We start from the raw sequence: 15,561 nt of genomic DNA on the forward strand, positions 1-15,561 counted from the left end.
AACGGTTTAGGGCTAGTTCAGGCCTTCAGGTGCAGCCCTCAGAAGAGGTAAAGTAAGTGTGGCCCTTGAAAGGGTGCAGCTTGCTTCTCCTCTTGTGCCTGGCCAGCTATTCTTGCCAGTGAGTGGGGCAGGGAAAGCTCTTGCAACTCCCTATTTTCTCCATCCCCTCCCCACCCACTTGCTCATAGGTCAGACCATCTGGAGATCATGGGTCTTGCATGACACAAGAGCCAGACCCAAGAGCCAGGTAGGTCTTACTCTGCTGAGCAAGATGGGGAAGAGGGGAGACTTTACTCCACTTATTCGCTTTCTCAACCGAGTAAAAACAAAGGCACAATGTGACTGTAAATATATAGGCAAACAATTTATTATTTATTGAATGCCATTATTCCATTCGCTGGTCAGTGTTATGTAAACCTAGAGGAAGGCCAGATCTCTGCCTCAAGGAGCTAACAATCTAAATGAAACATAGACAAGATAGTTTAGACATAATGTGGTATCTAAATTAGAAAAGAAATAGCTTCTGTTTATAGACATACACGTCTTAGACAGCAGTGATGGGAAAGGAAACAGAAAAAGAATATGAGAGTTGTATGGCAGAGGAGACTGGTAAAGTATTACAATCTGTAGAGTTGAATAAGAGTATGGCAGTGGTTATTTAGCTCATAGAATATGGTGTATCCAAGTGGCAGATTACTAAACTGGCCATTGGATTGTTTCCAATGTTCCCCAAGTATGTGACAATTGCTGTGTTTCTCTTTAGCTAAGTAATCTTATTCTGTGATACTTAGCCCCAGTTATTCGTTCTCAAAAGGAATCTTTACCACCCTTAAAAACAATGAGAAAATGTCATGGTCGTGAAAGCAAGGCATGCCCATACTGGGTCAGATAAATGGTCCATCTTGCCCAGTATCCTGTCTTCCAACAGTGGCCAATGCCAGGTGCTCCAGAGGGAATAAACAGAACAGGCAATCATCGAGTGATCCATCCTCTGTCGTCCACTCCCAGTTTCTGGCAGTTAGAGGGTAGGGACACTCAGAGCATGATGTAGTATCCCTGACCATCTCGGCTAACAGTCATTGATGGACCTATCCTCCATGAAGCTATGTATTTCTTTTTCGAACCCTGTTATAGTACAAGTTCCACAGGTTGACTGTGCGTTGTGAGAAGAACTACTTCCTTTTGTTTGTTTTAAACCTGCTGCCTATTAATTTCATTGAGTGACCCCTGGTTCTTGTGTTACATGAAGGAGCAAAGAATACTTTTTCTTCACACCATTCATTATTTTATAGACTACTATCATATCCCTCCTTAGTCACCTCTTTGCCAAGTTGAAAAGCTTTTAATATCGTCTCATATGGAAGCTGTTCCATACCCCTGATCATTTTTGTTGTCTTGCTCTGTACCTTTTCCAGTTCTAATCTATCTTTTTTTGAGATGGGGCAACCAGAACTGCATTAAGTATTTAAAGTGTGGGCATGTCAAGTAATTTATGTAGTAGCATTTTTATATTTTCTGTTTTATTATCTATCCATCTTCTAATGGTTCCTAACATTTTGTTAACTTATTTGACTGTCACTGCACATTGAGTGGATGTTTTCAGAGAACTATCCACAATGACTCCAAGATCTCTTTATTGAGTGGTAACAGCTAATTTAGATTCCATCATTTTGTATGTATAGCTGGGATTATGTTTTCCAATGTGCATTACATTGCATTTATCAACATTGAATTTCATCTGCAATTTTGCTGCCCAGTCACCCAGTATTACGAGATCCTTTCGTAACTCTTTGCAGTCTGCTTTGGACTTTACTATCTTGAGTAATTTTGTTTCATCTGCAACTTTTGCCATCTCACTGTTTACCCATTTTTCCAGATCATTTATGAATACGTTGAACAGCGCTGGTCCCAGTACAAATGCCTGGGGGACATCACTATTTACCTCTCTCCATTGTGAAAACTGACCATTTATTCCTACTGTTTGTTTCCTGTCTTTTAACTATTAACTATCCATGAGAGAACCTTCCCTCTTATCCCATGACTGCTCACTTTGCTTAAGAGCCTTTAGTGAGGGGCCTTGTCAAAGGCTTTTTGAAAATCTAAATACACTATATCCCCTTGTGTGCATGTTTGTTGACCCCCTCAAGGAATTCTAGTAGATTGGTGAGGCATGATTTCCCTTTACAAAAACAATGTTGACTATTCCCCAAGAAATTATGTTCATCTATGTGTCTGACAATTTTGTTCTTTACTATAATTTCAACCAGTTTTCCTGGTACTGAAGTCTGGTTTACCAGCCTGTAATTTCCAGGTTACTTCTGGAGCCCTTTTTAAAAATTGCTGTCACATTAGCTATCCTCCAGTCATTTGTTACAGAAGCTGTTAGTTGTCCTGCAAGTTCACATTTGAGTTCCTTCAGAACTCAGATATTAGGAATGGCAATATACAAAAACCTGTAGGAGAACACTTCAATCTCCCTGGACACACAATAGCAGATTTAAAGGTAGCCATCCTGCAGCAAAAAACCTTCAGGACTAGACTTCAAAGAGAAACTGCTGAGCTTCAGTTCATCTGCAAATTTGACATCATCAGCTCAGGATTAAACAAAGACTGTGACTGACTAGTCAACTACAAAAGCAGTTTCTCCTCCCTTGGTTTTCACACCTCAACTGCTAGAAGAGGGCCTCATCCTCCCTGATTGAACTAACCTCGTTATCTCTAGCCTGCTTCTTGCTTGCATATATATACCTGCCCCTGGAAATTTCCACTGCATGCATCTGACAAAGTGGGTATTCACCCACGAAAGCTCATGCTCCAATACGTCTGTTAGTCTATAAGGTCCCACAGGACTCTTTGCTGCTTTTACAGATCCAGACTAACATGGCTACCCCTCTGATACTGGTTCAGAACTCTTGGGTGATTGCCATCTGGTCCTGGTGACTTATTACTGTTTAGTTTACCAATTTGTTCCAAGACCTCCTCTAATGACACCTCAATCTGGGGCAGTTCCTCAGATTTGTTACCTAAAAAGAATGGCTCAGGTCTGGGAATTTCCCTCACATTCTCAACCGTGAAGACTGATGCAAAGAATTCATTTAGTTTCTCCACAATGGCCTTATCGTCCTTGAATGTCTCAATCGCCCAGTGGCCCCACTGGTTGTTAGTAGGCTTCCTGCTTCTGATGTTGTTGCTATTACTTTTTGAGTCTTTGGCTAGTTGTTCTTCAAATTCTTTTTTGGCCTTCCTAATTATATTTTTGCGCTTGATTTGCCAGAGCTTATGCTGCTTTCTATTTTCCTCATTAGGACTTAACTTCCACTTTTTAAAGGATGCCTTTTTGCCTCTTTTACTTTGTTGTTTAGCCATGGTGGCTCTTTTTTAGATCTCTTACTATGGTTTTTAATTTGGGGTATACATATATATAGTAGTTTTTTTGATCTGATCAAATGCCCATTATGTATTAAGATGGGACTATCACACTCATTTTATCTAGTCACCCCAGTCTAGATTTGAATCCAGATCCCAGAGATGAAGGGCTAGTGCATTTACTGCCTCTGCCAATTTATGCTGTTTCCTAAGCTTTAGAAGTCTTGCTGAACAATGACTTTTAGCATGTCTGATTCTAAGAAGAGACGGATTGTTAGAGAAAACATCTGTAGACAGATGAAATTCAAGGAATTGAAAAGAAAAAACTCAGTTCCCTTTTCAATGATACTACAATAGTTGTTACACTAATAGCACTGGACAGAGAAACCCTCAGCTACAACAGGGCATATTTACCCTTCATCAGTGATACTGGTGAGGGCTTAGAACTGCTTGCAAACATCAGCATCAATGTGCCAAAGCCGGGAACTTAGCATAGAGGTGTCAAATGCCTCTCTTGTGAGCCAGATTGTTTCTAGGCTACCACAGAGTGTTTTGAGGTAAATGCCATTTTAAAATAGCAATGGAGAATTAAAAGGACACTCTCAGGTTAAAAATCAGGGCTGAGATTTTCAAAGCCACATAGGAGATTTGGATGCTTAATTCCTTTTAATTTTAATGGGAGCGGGGCCTCTAAATCGCTTAGATAGCTTTGTATGTCTCAGCCCTTAGGTCATAATTCTGCTCTTGTTTACATTGGTGCTTCACCATTGCTGCAGTGGATTTGCACTGGTGAGAACAGGATTTGGATCATACATTTTAAAAAATACATGTGCTACTTAAGAGAACATTACAAAAGTGAGGCTCTGACCCTGCAATTGTCAGGTCTTGAACCCATATATAGTATGACTGAAGGCAACAAATTACACAGTGAACTGCAGGATCAGAGCCTAAAACTGGAAGAGATTTAACAATCTAATTTCCTTTTCATTATTATTCTGGTAGTTTAGTTTTTTGCAGTTCACTCAGCTTGGGAAGTGAAAACAACACTAGCTAATATCTAGCCATTTTCACTCTTTGGTTCTTGTGCTCTAGCATAGTGCTGCATTGTTAGGGTTATACACATTGAATGCCAGACAAAAACTAGTTATCACTAGAATTAACCAAACAATAGTTCTTTGACATTTTTCAATTGATTTGGGGTTTTGTAAAACTTTGTGGCCTGGATCCTCTGCTGACATAAGTAGGTATCAGTGGAGTTCTATTAGTTTACAGCAGCTGAGGATCTCAACTTGTATTTACAAAGGGTGGGATTTGGATTTTCAAAGGCCTCTAACTCCTACTAAATCAATTAGCTGAGTAAATCTCATTGACTTTCAGTGGGAGCTGGACCTCTAATTCTCTTAGGCGCTTTCAAAAATTCCAGCCAAAACTTAAATTTGAAGTCTAACTTGACCTGGCAGTGCCCCTGACTATTTGGACCAACGCTTTCAAGTGTTGCAGTGCTGGAGTCATTTATTTAAAAGCCTTTTGTAGTGACGGTTTCGCCTGGACCAAAATAGCATGAGGTACTGTTTCATTCAGTTAATCTTGCCCTCCTCCAATTTTAATTGCATTTGAGATATCTAGAAATTGAATAGCAAGCAGAAGGTGGGGCCCTGGCTATCAGGAGCAGGATGGTTTTATTTCTCATATTTAATTCGTTGGGAGAAGCAGATTACAGTATGGGGTGAGCGCTTTCAGGCAGGCTGATTACATTCCCTTTGAAAGCTCATTTCAAGGTGGAGGATATTGCATTTGTTGGTCTCACTCACCTTCAGTGCCTGTACAAAGGGAAATACAGTCTGCAAACATCACTGTCTTTGTTAAGATAGCAACATAGTGGTTAAAGTGACTTTAGTTCTCATCTCTTGTCAGCATAATTATAGTCCAGGGAAGTGCTGTGTTCCCCACAGATTCCCAGGCTTCTCCAAGGAGTGAAAATTCATTTGTGCAGTTATATTTGAAGCTATGAAGCATCATTAACCTGAGGCTTTTCATTTGGGCAGCAAATACTGTTAAACTGTATCTGTATACTCTCTGTTTGAGGGATCCACTATGGTGCATTGCCTGCACTGCACAATCGGAATGCACCCCCAACTCCTTTTTCCAGCTCTTTCTTGGTAGCATTGCCTTTATATTCAATTGCATTCTTTTGCCTCACCTACTTCATGCTTACTGCCTGAAAGATTACATTTCATCTGAAGAGCAAAGGTCCCATTCCTGTAAAGCCATTACTCACATGGGTAGACCCATCGACTTAAGGGCCTGATCCTGTTCCTAGTGAAGCCGATGGCAAAATCGCTATTTGCTTCAACAGGAAGAGGATCAGGAGTGAGGGAGTAAGAATTTGCAGCATCAAGCCCCAGGATGCTGTAGATCCACATAATCAGAAGTTTCCCACTGCAGCAAAGCAGAGAGTAATGTCTGTAGGCCCACTTGCAGTATATAGACCAAATAGAAGATAAAAGTCTTGTCATTTCAGACATTTTAAACTAATCAATATAAAGCATCAGGAAATATAGGGAATGGAATAGATAAACCATTTTTGATTTGGGCTTTCTGTCATTCTGTTATAATATTTTAACAAAGTTCTGTTCAGCTGGAATTATTTGCAATAAATTTGCAGGATAAATGTACTTGTTTAAAATAAAATCTTTTTGTTTCTTCCATGGTCTTCCTAGCTTTTTATAAAGAGAAAGTTTCATAAGAGCAGAATAGACAGCCTCACCTTTTATATCAGATATGTGCCATTATTTAGATTCATCATGGCTTTCTTAGTAAGTCTGCTTGTATGTCTGAGCAGAGGTTGTAAGAGAAACAGACTCAAAGTGGCCCAGTTTTCAAACTTTATCTTTGAAATGCCTTGATAAAAGTGCATCTCTCTTTCATAGTCTTTTAAGCAATCAGACAAGACACAGGGTTTCTGTTTGTAGTCTGCACTGGAGATACTTAACATTTCTCTGTTACACTGAAATGAAAATTATGCACGTGGAGAAAATAAAACAAAAATGACATTCTTAGAAAAATGTTTCTATTTTGTGCTGCTAAATTGCTCTCCCCTTTTCTAACATGAAGAATTCAGCAACAGGGTTCTCCTTCTGCTGGCTGATAGGGAAAGGTTTTCTGAATGGTCAATTCCAGTTAAAAATAAAATACCGGAATACTTAAATTTGCACATTTAGGACCAAATTCCAGGAATCAGTTCACTGCCTGAGTAGTGGAGCTGTTACTAGTGAACTTTGAGGAGGGCAGGGCTATTGAGAACAGGGCTCATCCTCTCCCAGTCTATGTAGTGAACATGAAACCACTCTGGTCATTATAGCAGCTCTGTGGCTGCCATCCCCAGGCTCCCTGCACCCACACTGCATGGGGAGATGGGGCACGGCACATCCAGAAGATCCACCAGTCCCTGCCCACCTCACCCCCAAACTGTTTGATATGCAGCTATGCAGGAAGCTCCCTTACAGCTGGGAATCCAGTGCTTAGGGGGTGCGTGGCACCTATGCATTCTCTCCCCACACTGAAATCCTGGCTATACTACGACACCACAGAGGAGAGAACAGGATTTTCCTTTTGTCCTTCACATTTGGACACCAGTGCAACTCTAAGATAGAGGTGTCTGTAGAAAATGAGAAGGCTTGTTTTCAGTCTAGTGCTTAGCAGACAGGTGTCCCTGTCCCTCATTAGCATCTTTGTTGCAGTTTTATTAGAGAAGGCAAGGACTGAAAAGGTCAGTCAGCCTAAATTCCCCCTCTTGCCCCTACAGGTGTTCCCTCCAGAATGGGGTTTAGGCACTTTGGCAGGCAAGCTGCAGAACCCTGCACTGGGTCTGCATGTGTGTACTGAAGTTTTAGGTTCAGAATAGCCTGGGGACTAATTTTGCTCCCACTGAAACCAATGGGAGCTTCCTTGTTGGTCTCTTCCTCCAGCACCTTTCACAAGAACTAAATTCACTTTAAAATAATCCGCAGAAGCAAAGAACTGTACTGACCATTGTGTTTTGCCCTCACTGGCAGCTGTTCAGATGCTAAATAGACCCTGCTCACTCCGTGTTGATGAGTTTTGCCTGAGCATAAATTCCCTGAGATCTAAGTCTGGGCTACAAAATAACAGGGCTTAGTTCTGGGGAAAACCCATCTTTTACATTAAAGCTGGTCCTTTCATAGCACCTGGGTCTTCTGAACTATTATCATCACGAGAAAAAAAGGATTTTGTGGCCAATAATTTGGTAAGTTTCAACAATTTTGACAAATTAAGGCTTTTTCCTAGCCTCATAGTGCTATGGCGAGTAGTTTATTATCCTTGAAAGAATGGAACAAAATGGCTTAGATAATGCAGGTATTGTTAACAGCAGCATAGGCCTGGCTGGTTTTAATAATGGTCCACTTCTCCCAGTAAAGTATGGTTGTGCTCAAAAAAGTGATTATATGAAAGGGGTGTCTCTGATGTAGGTGGTATAGCTGTTACTGTAGCAGTTTTTCAGCCATTGTCTGTTTGAAATTGAATATTCTTTCCCACTTGTAATGACAGCAACAATATGGCATTCTTACTGTGCTTTTTTTCTTCTTCCCTTGGTAGGTGTGCTGGTATGTAGTGATTTTGTAACTACCCATAATTGTCTTTGGATCAAGAATTTGTTCCACATTGACACTAAAATTTTTGTCCTTCTACCCATACGTAACAGAACTGGTAATCCTTGTAAAGCAGGGTGAGGACTGTTGCAATAGTCTAACATTGTTAAATTAGGATCCCTTTAATCTGGCAGGGTTTTATTATTATTCCAATCAACTTTTTTGCTATTTGCACTGGAATCTCCATTCCCTTATTTGGCTGTACCAGGCTTGAGGTGGGGGTACTTAAACTTACTTATTCAAGAGAACAGCTGAAATAAATCACCATATTTGCAAAAGCTCTGGTTTAATTTTGACACCATGTAAATAAGGGTGTAATGTGACAGATGTCAGTATCCACTGACCAATGGCTACTGCTACAAGAATGTGCTAGATTCTGTTCTAGCTTGTGCATCAACAGACTAGTTAATAAGTTCCAATTGTAAAATCTTTATTACTGGTGATTAGAGCTGAGCAAATAATGGAGTTTTCAGTTTGAGGGCTGAACCAAATAATCTGGGAGGGAAATCTGGTTTGATTTGAACCAAACCAATTTTTTTTTTCCGTCAAATACAAAAACTGGCAAAAATTTTGTTTCCAGTAGAATGAAATGTTTTGGTCGACTTAAAACGTTTTTTTCCCCCAAGTTCTTCTTTTCAATTCAGCTCTTTCAGGTGGTTTATTTTTTTTTAATCTTTTAATTGTTTGAGGAGTGAGGGGGGCTTGGTTGTTTTGTTTTTTAACTGGCCAAATTTTAAATTGAAATGCTGTTTCAAATCAAAATGTTGAAACAAAATGTTTTGAAATGGTCAAAATGAAACATTTAGACTCTTTAAAAAAACATATTTAACCAAAACTATTAATCAAAATTTTCAATGTATTTTATGAATAGGGTCCCAAAAATGAATTTTTCATTAAAAAATGATGTATTGAAAAAATTTCTCTTGGCTTGCTGGTGCTGATGCATGTGCCAGAAACGCTCAGCCAGCCTTTCAACTCTCTGGAGTGAGTTTGCAGTTTGTGCGTGTAAATCCAGCAAATGTGAACTAGATTCACTGAGACCCAAACATGGAACTCCATAATGCCATTTTATAGAGTCACTTTTTTTTTAAATAACTGCACATTAAATGCTGGAAAGGAGGGTGAACTTAGTGGAAAAGTCAAATAGGAGATTTCTGTATCTGGAAGATACATGGATGTTTCTTCACACCAACAATTTCTGTTCTAAAGATAAAGCCCTAAAAACAAGTCATGTGAGAGCAGAGCAGAATGTCAGTCTCCATCAACAATATGTTTATGTTCAATGTTTAATTTAACTTTGCCTGTTGAGCGTAATTTTAAGTGTAATTATCTCTCCCTACTCTTTAACCTGATTGGAAAGGGCACTGCAGTAGAGAACAGCTATGTCCCTTTGTGACTAAAAGCTTTTTCAATAAGCTCTTTGCCTGTAAGTGGCCTTGAGGCTTCAGACTGTTGATTTTTTTTTGAACTGTGGATCTGAGTGGGGGATGAGAAAAGGTATAGAATGATCCAATGGCTAGAAGTTGAAGCTAGACAAATTCAGACTGAACATAAAAAATACGTTCTTAACAGTGAAAGTAATTAACCATTGGAACAATTTACTAAGAGTCATGGAGGATTTTCCATCACGGACAATTTTAAAATCAAGTTTGGATTTTTTTAAAAGCTACACTCTAGGCATTATTTTGGGGACATGCTATGGCGTGTGTTATACAGGAGGTCAGATGGCTCACGGGGAAAAGAAATGGGGATAAAAATGCCCTTTGATTCCCTGCTAAATATACATCCCAAGGAAAGTTCAACCAATACCTGTTAATGGTAAACTGCCTTGATTAGTCACAGTACCTGAGAGAGTTAAATATTTATTAAATGTACAAATGCATTTTCATGATAGTATTTCAATGTACTGGAGGTGTCTGTCCCTTGGTCTCCGTGAATGTGAATACATTTGTACTGGATGTAAACAGCACCTAGCTTAAGGAGGCCCCAGTCCTAAATGGGGGGGTCTACATACTACTATAATACAAATAGTTATTAATAATAGCTAATGCAAGGAAGATTAGGACCCAGTGAGCCAAGGCTCACTCTTAGTTACACCTGTGGCATCCCAGTGAACACTCAAATCACCCCATTACAGTCAATGGGGTTGCACAGGGTGTAAATTAGGGCACAATTTAGCCCAGAGAATTGCAGTTCTCTATTTGAATGCAAGGCAAATCTTGAGGTTTCCAGGGCTGCATTTTCAAGTGCCTTCCCCAAATGTGCCAGTAAAAGTCCCCCTTGTATACACAGAGCTGGTAATCCTGCTGGGCTGGTGAACTTTAAACACTCTGACCAGTTGGTGTCCAAAAAGCATTTGAATTTTTATTGTGGAAAGCTAACATCAAAGCAAAGGACTGTCTCAAACACACCAAGCTCCAACTGCAAGGTAAAACTTCCAAAGCACCTAAGTTGCTTAGGAGCCTAAGTCTCATTGAAAGTTAATGGCACTTAAGCTCTGAAATGCCTCAGTCACTTTTGAAAATGAGACAGCCTCCTGAATTGCCTAGGTGCTTTTGAAAATGACATCCATAAACCTCATATCCCTTCTGCACAGATAGATAGGAATGCAGGTACTTCCCCAGGAATGCTTTCCTCTGTATTAACCTAGTCATCCCTGATCTCTCCAGTTGTGTAAGTCATGCTCTCGTTAGTTAGCAGGGAGTGACTAGCAGCTCCACACCAAAGGCGGCCATTTTGTACCTGGCAGTTGTAGGCAGCCCTTTCCCTTGCAGCTTGCAAGTGTTTTCAACTCCTGTTACATTTCCTCCTCTCTTAACCCTGAGGAGATAGATCATCAACCAGGTATGCACATATGCTAGGTCACCAACTCTCAGATGGTTTCGTTATGGGGAGGCAGTTAGAGAATCTTGCCCTTGCAGTTGTGGAGAGGTAAGATCCATTATCCTTGTTCTGCTAATAAAGTAGCTCTAAAACCACCATAAAAATAATTGAGTGTAGCTGATAGTGACCCTTGAGGACTGTTCTTTCCCATCCATACTGAAGGGGCTACAATGAATGCAGTTAAGATGGCAGTCTCTTCTGGATTATTAATTATTCTGGGCTTCTAATTATAATGAAGAACTGAGGTCCCAATTCAGCAAAGTACTCAGGTACATGCTACACTTTAAGTGTGCGCTTCATTGCTTTGCTGAATTAGGGCCTCAGGACTCTCTGTAACTTCCACTGAAAATAAATGACAGTTTTCCCATTAACTTCAGTAGGTGCACAAACAAGCCTGCGGAGTGTGCATGCCATTTTGTAATTCATTGAAATACTCTGCAGTTTTCAATGAAGGCACCGATTCTCAAACTTTAGCAATCCAAGGACAGCTATTTTGATTTAAAAAATTTTTGCGGACCCAAAGCCCCCCGCTCAGTCCCAGGCCCCACCTCAGCTCCATCCCTACCCCTCCTGAGGGAGGGAAGGGGAGGAGTTGATCAGTGGGCCTACGGACCCCCTGGAATACCCTTGTGGCCCCCCAGGGGTCTGTGGACCCCAGTTTGAGAAACACTGCTTTAAGGAGTAAGCATGCTTTGGGCCAAACCATACTATATAAAAATACACTGGTAATGCTGGTTAAAGAGGAAGGGCACATTTCTGCAAGGTCTTCAGTGCCCATCCTGTGTGGAGCAGGGCATGCTAAACTCGCACTGAATGCAGTGAGAGCTGTGGGCAGTCACCTCCTCCGAGGATTGGGACTATACCCTTATCTAGGTCACTGGTTCTAACTCATCTCATAACATCCCATAATAAAAGGGCCACTGCCATCTTCTGTGTGTTGGTGGCTTATGTGACATGAGCTGATGATGTCCGTCCAGTTTCCAGTAAAATAGGTGCTCGTGTTACACAGCCATCAACATTACTCTCTCTGTCACCAGTCTCAGCAGAGAGGCCAAGTATTCAATAGGCATGGCACCAAATTCAGAGCGGCTGAATTTGCTCTGCTTGCACCAGGTCTGACTTTGGCCTGTGAGTTTAAATTCTTCTCTCTACAAGAGCAGTTGAATGAAGACATCTGCTCAATATGCTGCATAAGTCAAAAGAATTTTTAAGATGCTAGACTACATGAAGAAGACTCTGAGTGTTAATGCAGAAATTATTGTTATTGCATTATATAGATCGGTGATACCACCACATTGTGGTTACTCAGTTATATTTTTGTCACCACATCTCAAAAAGTACATTGCAGAAATCAAAAAGTCCAGAGACAAAGAAGGACAATGAAAATTTTACAGACTTCAAGACAAAGAGGTACATTCAAGGAGGGATTAAAAACAGTAGGACTATTTACAGATCCCATTCACTGAATCAGTGTGAGCTTTGTTTATATAAGAAGTGCAGGGCCTCAGGACCACAGTTTGGACAGGAGAATAGTGAAAAGGGATATCAGAGAGGTCTGTAAATTAATGGAGAAAATATTGTAGAAGACCCAATCATGCAAAAGAGAGCACTCCTTGAAATTAAAAGGCAAAAACTGAAAACAAATAGAAGGAAATAGCATGTTTCTTACATAATGTGTAGGTAACCCAGAGAACTCTCTCTCACATATTATCCAGGCAATTTAATTTAGTAAGATTAAAAAATATTAGACATTTACATAAATAATAGTTGTGTTAGATGGGATAAAATTTTAAGGGCTTTAAATTCTCATGCTTCAGGGCATAAGATGATAATCAGCTCGAGTCAGGAAGATATAGCCACCTCCGCTCATGGCTATCTTATTGCACAATTAAGTGCACTTTCCTCTGAAGCATCTGGCACTGGAGGCTGGATACCAGACTAGATAGACCTCTATTGACATCCTGTAGGGTATTTCCTGTGTTTCTAGACTGCACAGTAAACCACAAAAGGACCTTTCAAAGAAACAAATCCACTCAAATATATTTCTGGCAAAATCAATATATATTCAATATCAGAGTAAAATCTTTATGAAAATAGCAAAATAGTATAATTGTGTGTACAACAGCTATATCATTCATCAAAAGAGTTTCTACTGTGCTCTAAGTTACTTAATAAGAATTCAAGCTTGTTCTAATTCTATTTAAAATATTGGAATTGTCCTCTTATCTGGGGTGAACCTTATAAAATGTTTAAAATGGCTGTGGTTACGGGACTACATCCTCAGCTGGTGTAAACTGGCATAACTCTATGTACATAGATTTACACCAGATGAGAATCTGGCCTTTTAAGCATTAGCCACCAAGAACTAGTACATTAGGCCAGCTCTTTCTTATAAGATTATTATATTGTTTTTCTTTAAGATTTCTGGGGTTCCCATATTTCTCACTATACCAGCAATTAAGTATTAAAATAACAATGCTACATCTTCAGTACCGAGGCCTGATTTAGCCTAAGGGTCCAATATGGAAATAAATAAGTGTGTACAAATTAATACATGTTCCATCATGAATCTTTTTGACTGGATTATTAGAAATTGTGTGCAGCTGTCAAATTCTACTCTTAATGGCTATTTACTTCTTGCAGTGATTGAGACCAGGCATAAAAGCTTAGTCTAGAACATTAAGTTAATGGTAAAGACAGGTGCATAAGGTTTATAAAAATAGACATAGCCTAAGACTCAGATTTTGTCAAATTCAAATCTTTTGGAATAATTTTGTACCATTGTTAATGACATTTTCTCAGTGAGGTGTCCTGATGATGTTTACTCATTGACCAGATATGAGAAGGATGTTTGTAGTATGTTGATAAGCAATAAGATAACGTAAAACCTGTCTCTCTGAAAGAGCCTGGATCATAAAGCTTCAGAGTCTGTCTTCTGAATGTTAGAAGCTGTTGAAAGTATTTGATAGCATGCAATCCATTTATTTTCTTGGCTAAACATGGTTTGTAAGTTATTTAAAAAGTTCATATACTGATGCTATTTTTCTATTCAATAAAAGACAGTGATGATATCATGTATATGATGATTTTCCCCCCTTTTATCACATAATCTTGCCCAAACTGACTATTTGCTTTTGTAACCCACACACCTCCTGGGTGTGGTGTTCTGTCCCATCTAGTAGCACTGAGACTACTTAGAGAGAGATTAATGAGCCTGCTCTACAACCTTAGCTAACAGCCATAGGGCTTTTAGCTCATGTAGTAGAGGCTATGCATTTAGCTTCTGAGGTCCCAGGTTCAATCCTGTCTGCTGACAATGGGGGGTCTGTTGTTGTTACAAAAGATGGGACCTCTGGTATCAAATCCCATGAGCATCTATTGCATGAGCTAAAAGCCATGTGGCTGTTAGCTAAATCTGTAGAGCAAACTCATTAATCTTTCTCTCAAAGTGGTTTCAGTGCCAGTAGAGGGGACAGAACACCACACCCAAGAGGTCTGTGGGTTACACTTTGTTTTACTAATGCATACACAGCACAGAACACATTCCTTTACAGATAGCAGTTTGCAGTCTATAACAGGGACAGTAGGGGCTTTGGGACAGATACCTCTGTTCCAGGCGGAATGTGGCCAGCTGACTGAGTCACAAGACTGCCTTCTGGAAATATAAAGGCGATTCCCCACTCAGTCAGTGGAGGACTGGAAATAGTGTTTGTGGTTCTCCTTTGCTGCTGCCACCTCTTCATCATGTGGTAAAGTGAATGTGATGGTGGGTCTAGCAATCTTGCTGCAGGGAGGATGTAGGGTCCTGAAGGATTCCCCTGCAGTGCCCACCCTCCAGCCCTGCCAGTTGGGGAAAGATTTATATGTGGCACTGGAGTTAAGCTGTTTTGTTTTGAGAGGAACAAACCCACCCTGAAGGAAAAGGGACTGAAAGACTGCCACTGATATGTTGGCCAGTCAGTTACAGAGTGACTCATGTTTCTTCATACCCCAACTGTACATACATCAATATTCTCCTTAAATACATACCCTCACTTCCTTCTATCTTGGAAATGTTTGCTTAACCCTCAAATTATACCTATAATAGGCCAAATTTTTGTTCCATTTGAATTTTGCTGCTGAAGTCACCGTAATCAGGATTTAGATAGTTTATAGCTGGGATGGGCAGAAATGAGGCTAGGAGGGGCACCTAAATAATACCGAGAATATTTGGGTTTGATGGGAAGCTGCAAGCCCTGTGCTGTAGGCAGCCAGTGAGAGTCCCTACAGTGGGGCCAAAAACACCTTACTACATAAAGCTGGCAGAGCTGGCAACACTGTGTCCCCCACACACACTGTTGCTGAAAATCAAAAATCAGAAGACAGACCAAAAACCACAGTATAACCTTAAAAAAAACACTTTTTTTTTTTTTAGTCTGACCCACGGTTTTTGAGTGTTGGCAATACTGGGACAGTTGCAATTGCTGTGCACAAACATGCTCTCTCTGGGCATGAAGGAGAATGGATGACAGAGCTCTCTGCAAGCTACTCAGCAGGAAAATAGGTGAAAGGGAGAAGAAGGTATGTGATTTATATTGGCCTAAAGTTTCCTCTGAGTTGTTGGGGATTTGAGAGGCTGACGAAGAGGCAAGTTATTCCTGGG

At 40.2% G+C, this 15,561-nt stretch overlaps 1 pseudogene; it reads left to right on the forward strand.

Moving 5' to 3' along the window:
• LOC127051264 (swi5-dependent recombination DNA repair protein 1 homolog) overlaps window positions 1–15,561 on the forward strand; it is a 365,584-nt pseudogene that overhangs the window by 77,696 nt on the left and 272,327 nt on the right.

The sequence above is a fragment of the Gopherus flavomarginatus genome, chromosome 5 (assembly GCF_025201925.1).
Source record: "Gopherus flavomarginatus isolate rGopFla2 chromosome 5, rGopFla2.mat.asm, whole genome shotgun sequence".
NCBI lineage: Eukaryota > Metazoa > Chordata > Testudines > Testudinidae > Gopherus > Gopherus flavomarginatus.